We start from the raw sequence: 6,986 nt of genomic DNA, 5'->3' as shown, positions 1-6,986 counted from the left end.
TTAGAGTGAGGGCGATCTTCAACATGGACGGTGCGAAAAATTGTTAAGAGTATGGGTAGTTTGACATTGTGGATGGTGTGGAAAGCCACTAAACTAGTGGTTTAAGAGAGTTTTGGAGTTAAGTTCATGCATATTATACACTATATGACTGACCTCTACATTACCTCGATGCTACGGGGATACCTATAAAAGGGAAATGGTTGAGTGTAGGCCCCAACCATTCATTTCCCATTCCAAAAATGACATGGTAAGGGTGATGTATGTCAGCTTAAAGTATTGTTGGAGTCAACCTGAAAGAATTAGGTGAGGCACCTGCTAAGTTTAGAAGTGATGGATTGACAAATGTTGTTAGGAACGTTTTGCAATATGTTTTTTTTACAGATTATGTGGGTCTACTTGGTTGTTACATGATGTTTTAGCGAAGCATGTTGCTTCCTGATGAGGATATGGGACTCGAGCTTTGTCACGTATAAGACTGTATTATTATCAATGACTTGACGAGGCAATATAAAGAAAGGATATAACATATTTATAAATAAATACATTGTAAAATTTTGAGTAAATCTAAAAAAAATTAGTATTTTATTTAAATAAATTTTATATATTTTATACACCTAAAAATGTATTCTTTTTATCTTTAATTTCTACCTAAGTATATATTTTTTCAAGGGAATGGTTAATTTATGATGAAGGATTTACTTAAATCTAAATTAAGGATCAGGGCTTATTTGAAATTTAATTAAATATTAAAGGTTTATTAGAATATGAAACAAAATTGCCTATTGATTTAAGTAAAATAATCAAGTCTAAAGCTTTTTTAGGTATAATGAAAATTTAGTCTCTAATGTTTATTCTTTTTATTATTTTAGCCTTATTTTTATTACTTTAAAATTTAACCTTTAAATTGTAGTATTTTATTTTTGGGGACAAAAAATTGATTGAACTGCTAAAATTTTAACATCACTAACATGGCAGTTCATCTAGAAGTCTACGATATTTCATAAAAAAATTAAAAGTTTAAAAATTAAATAAAATATTCATATTTATAATAAAGTACATATGAATTATCATGCAAGTTGACGATTAGTACTGTTAAAGTTTAACAATTTAGTCAAATTTTTCATAATAAAATAAATAAATTAACTAAAATTTGAAGGTTAAATATCAAAGTGATAAAAATATGACCGAATTGACAAAATAAATAAATATTAAAGACTGAAATTATCATTATATATATTTATCACTTTTAACCTAATTTTTTTTCTAAAAATGTATCCATGAAATTTATAGAATCTGGAGGCACTTGAATGCAATCAGATAAATTGATTTTGTGTTCATAATTTAAGTAAGGAAGGTAAATAATGATGGCTAAAATTTTGGAATTATTTAACAATAATACCAGTTGTTCACTTTATACTAAATGATAATTTGTATGTTTTAGAAACCAAGGCATTACCTCATGATTAACACTAGTGGTAATTAATGGTTACAGGCTGTGGGACACTTAGAAGAAGGATGAATTTTTGGTTTAATCGGTTTAAAATTAAATTAAATTTAAATTTTTTTATAAATATTAAAATATAATTAAAATTTTGGATAAATGCAAAAAATTATAAAATTAAAATTAAAATTTTAAACTAATTTCAATATGTTTTTATAACTCATTGAATTTTCCTTTGATTTTTCAAATTGGTTCTCAATCCAACTAGTTTAATTAACTTGTTCAATCATGTGTTTCATCAATAGGGACAAATGGCGATCACTTTTTAAAATTTGCCACTAATGTTGAATATTAAAATTTATTTTAAAATATATATATATATATATTCAACTGTCATATTTCGATATTTGTATTTAAATGTGTCACTTACGGGTGTTAAGTATAAATATTTTTAAAAAAAATAAAGAATTAAGGTATGACGGTAAACTTTTTCATATATATATATTGTTATACCAATACCTCGCAAGCTCGTCTCGTGTCTTTGAGATCTCACAAGTCAATGCCATTAATCAAGAAGAATCGTCTTGTGAGCCCAAGGCCTCATGATCCCATATATTGGGACCATGTGCCTCACATGGAGTATATATTTGTCACTCATACGCCACATATATTCTTTTCCTACCTACAACGACAAGGTATTAGTAGGTCTATTAAATTCAAGAGGGTTCGAAATCGATACACAAGCAACACATGGCACATTGTGAATGTTCCCTTTAAAGCCTACGGACACCATGATAGAAGGCCAAGACATTTTCTCTTCTCTAATACTCTAAACTTACTCTTGTCCCTCATGATCTAATCCTCTTTGAGTATCCATATTCTGGTCATTGATAAGTGTTCATAATTCATGTATTTTAGGCCTTTATTGCTTTATTTTTTTTATTAATCTTCAAGTAAAATATCACGTCTTAACTTCATTTGCATATTTAATGTTACATTTACATACATTAGCATTTTTATTTAGTTTTGCTTTGATTTTATATTAGTTAGTAATAAATAACTATTTTAGTATTTTTATGACTTTAATTCAATGCATACAAGCTTGGGGTGCAAGATCAAAGATTATTAAGCGCAAGACCAAGCAATTACAAAGAGGGCCAAAGAAGGACGAATGGGCTGCGGCTTAAAAAACCTCGTGCCCTAATAACTTAGTATGTTGACACTCATGCCCCAACCCAGATGCATTGCCCCAGTGCGATGCCCCCGTGTGCCCTGGTGTGACAACCCTATAAGCCCCAATGTCGTGTTGTCAAGCCACAGCACCAAGCTTGCGTGAAATGGAATTTCTTCTTCGTTTTGACTTCAAGTTCAAGGCTATTTTTGTTCTTGTTTAAGTATTAATGTAACAGCTGTTTTTAGTGAAAATCAGAACAGTGATTTTGATACCACAAATCTGAGGTCACAAAATTTATTTTAATATTATTTTATGATCTACAACATGATAGCATTATTGCGTAAAAATTTATTTAAGAAATTTTACCGTTTACATGTTCAAATTGATAAAAAGGACTAAATCGCATAAAGTGCAAAAGTTGTATTCTATTACCTAAAAGTGTTAAATAGCTATAGAACTTTAAAGTGGAGGTCCTTATATGGTAATTAGACCATTAAAGGTGATAGTGTATGTGCATGGCTTGGCAAATGTGAAATTTTTAAAGTTAAGTAAGGGTAATTTGGTAATTAGGTAATTAAAGATAAAATAAACAAAAGAAAAACCTAAAAGCTATCATCTTCTCCCATTTTCCTTGTGTTAGCCAAAATTCACCATTGGAGAAGAAAAGTTTCGTCAAGCTATTCCCTTGCATGTAAGTGCAATTTTGTTCCGTTTTTAATGTTTTTTATGTTTTCGAGATCGTTGTAGCTTAACCTAGCTAGCCCGGGGACTAATTTGAAAAACTATTAAATTGTTTGAGTTCTGTCATTGATGAATATGTTAGGGTTTTGAAGTTTAATGGTAGAAAAATATTAGTTGTTGCTAGATAAATAACTTTTGTTAAGTGATTTTTGATAAATTTGTCAATTAGGGGTTAAATTGAAAAATGTGAAATATTCATGGTAAAAGTGTTAAATTGTGAAATATATGGGTTGCTATAAGCATTTATAAAATTCAGCTAGGCTTAGGTAATGATGAAATTGCATGAATTTCATTTTACGAGCCTAGGGACTAAATTGTAAAGAAAACAAAAGTATAGGGGAAAATGGTAATTTTCCAAAATATAATTTTTGGATTGAATTGAATAGAATGAGGTTTGAATTATTTAAATTTGATTATATAGATCAAGAAAAACTACGTACGGATTTAGATCGGGAAAAAGATAAAGTGTTAGACGATCGTTTTTCTCTGTATGAGTTTGAGGTAAGTTCGTATATTTAATTAGCATTAAATTATATTTGATTTAAATGCGTTTATGGCATATTATTGGTATTGCGGCTCTACGGAAATCTCCAATGAAGTTTCAGTGACTTACAGATCCCGGTTGAACCTTAGGAATAAATGGGATACAAATGACATGTCATTAGGGGTTACCGTGTTTTGGGTGCTAGTCTCGTACGTCCTACCGATGTCTAAATTTTTGCCATGTGTTGTGGTTACTTGGCAGCTTGTGTGAGTAGCACCGTGTAGCTACGTCTTGACTGACAGCTTGTGTGAGCAAGCCCATTTATGGCTCGAGAGAAAGCATTGATATGAGATAGTAGCGGTTTCGGCCACATGTTGGCACATAGTGTGCAAGATTTCCTGCGTATCCGATATTATTCTAAGTGGTTCAAAGTGCACAGTTCTATTACGAGGTTATATGGGTTCGATACGAAATAGTACAGGTATGTATGTGAATTACATGGAAATGGTCTATCTATGACATATGAATATATGGCTAACTTGATTGATGAATATGTGTTAGGCTTTTGGGCCAAATTGAGTTGTGTTTTGCCTTGATTTACTTACCTAAATTATGGTTGAATGGTAAGTTATATTTTTAGTTATACGAACTTACTAAGCTTAAATGTTTACTCTGTGTCATTTTCCGTGTTTTATAGTGGTTTAAAAGCTTGTTCAGGTTAGAAGTTCTCGAAGATCTTATCACACTATCTATCGGCTATTTTGGTACTTATGGTTATATAATTTTGGTTATAATGACATGTATAGGTCATTTTGGCTAATGATAGCCCACATGTTTTGTTGTGTTTTAGCCTTTCGATTTGGCTTGTATTTGGGTATATATTTTGTTGTATGTAAATATGTAAATGGCCTTATATTATATGGTGTATGGTTGTCATGTGAATGTCTAGTTTATGAATTGGTATTTTGGGTACCAAATATTTGAGATTGATAAGTGTCATACATGTTAAGTTTGGCACAATTATGCATATATGTGTTTGACCATTTAAGTAAGTTTGGGATACTTAGTTGGCATGTTTATAAATGGTCAATTGAGGTGCCTATGGACATCATGGTTGTATGTGATTGCATGTTTTAAGTTTGATTTTGGTTGGTTTGAATGTCTATTTATGACTTGGTCATATACAAATTGTTGTGTTTAGGTTGGTACCAATTTGGGTGAGAAATATGGCTTGGAAAATAGCCTATTTTTATCCATACGGGCAGAGACACGGGCATGTGTCTCAGCCGTGTATGACACATGACTAGGTGACACGGTCGTGTGTCCCCTGTTACTTTTAAAGAACACAAGTCAGTACCCTCACACGGCTTAGCACACGGGAGTGTGGCTTGGCCGAGTGACCTAAGTCAGTGAGTTACACGGGTGTGGACATGGACTGGGACACGGCCGTGTGTCCCTATTTCGAATGTCCACACGGCCTGAGACATAGGCGTGTCTCTTGACTGTGTGAGACACACGGCCTAGCCACATGGGCGTGTGTCCCTTGTACCTTTGAAAATTTTCTATATTTTCCAAAAAATTCTTTGAGTACTCGGTTTAGTCCCAAATTGTTTTTAATGTCTATTTTGGGTCTCAAGGGCTCATATTAGGGACTACATGATTGAATTTGATTGGTTTCTAAAATGATTGTGATATGAAAATGAAATGTCTATTTGTTTGATTGTAAGTCCGGTAATGCTCCGTAACTTTGTTCCGGCATCAGATCGGATTAGGAGTGTTACAATTAAAGTCTAAATAAGTATTGTAGCCCTTATTTAAGTCAAATAAACTTTATAAATAAGATATTTTGAGAGGGTTAGAAAACTTTTCATCTTTTGAATCTATGGCTTATTTCAAACTTATTGCTTTTGTGTTTTTTCTTATTCTATGGATTTTTAAACTCTGTTTTATAGTCATTTCGAAGTTTGATCCTACAAACTTCATGAGATCCTATTGTTCTTAACCTTTTATTTGGTTTTTAGTATTTTTCATGCCTTTTGGTTTAATTACAAATATTCAAGTTTGTTGGATTTATGGCATGTATTCACTTGCTCAAAATTAATTAAAATTGTTAAATCTGTAATTGTTTAATTGACTCTAATATTTGTGGCAAGCATTATAGGTGGGTATGACGCATATATGCATTCTATGTTGTGTGGGCGTGTGATCTAACTTAAATTGACCCTTTGTGCGTGCTTGTTGGTTAGAACTAGGTCTCTCTTAATCTCAATGCTACCTGTAAGCTAAATTTTAGACGTAAAGTTTGAAGGTTGTTTATTAGTAAGAGAAATAATTTCAAATGGGTTACCCCTAATTGATTAAAATGGTAAGAAGAGATTGATTTCTAGGTGCGATGTCAGTAAGTATAGATAGTTTATTAAAGAACATTGGAAATAAATCATCCTTATAACCCTTCATCCCTCGAGTGTACCATCATAAACCACCACAACTTCCTTTTTATATCAACAAGTTTAAAATTAAAACCGCATATAAAATCTTGAACATAATGTTTTCAAATAAAATAATCAAAAGTATATTTTATTTAAATTAAATTATAACAAATTATAAATATTAATATAAAACTATCATTTTTAAACCGAAAAGTTTATTCAGATTTTGACATCGTAAAAGTATCATAGAGCCATTGTATTAGAAGTTAGATTATATTTTTTCCTTCTACTCAAAAATGAGTAAATTAGTCCCTATATGCTATATCAAAGTGTAAACTGATCATTCTATTAAAAATTCTATTCGTTTTTACTGTTAAAAACTAGTATTGTACATCGACATGATGTAAACATGGCATGCCATGTATGACTGTCTGATTATTCCATCAACCACACCAGTTTTTAGCAATAAAAATTGATGAAAATTTTAACTGAAATGACCAATTGACTTTTTGATTTAACGTATATGGACTAATTTGCTTATTTTTTAAGTAAAAGGGACAAAATGCAATCTAACTTCTAACATAGGGGCCTCCATGATACTTTTACCAATTTTTAAATGTCTAATTATAATCCAATTGGTCGGATTTATGAAGACTCTGCTACTTCCATTTTATATTTTTTAGCCGCTAATTACATGATTGGTCACTATACAAAACC

The sequence above is a fragment of the Gossypium raimondii genome, chromosome 6, assembly GCF_025698545.1.
Source record: "Gossypium raimondii isolate GPD5lz chromosome 6, ASM2569854v1, whole genome shotgun sequence".
NCBI lineage: Eukaryota > Viridiplantae > Streptophyta > Magnoliopsida > Malvales > Malvaceae > Gossypium > Gossypium raimondii.
Note: the sequence above shows the minus strand (reverse complement) of the source record.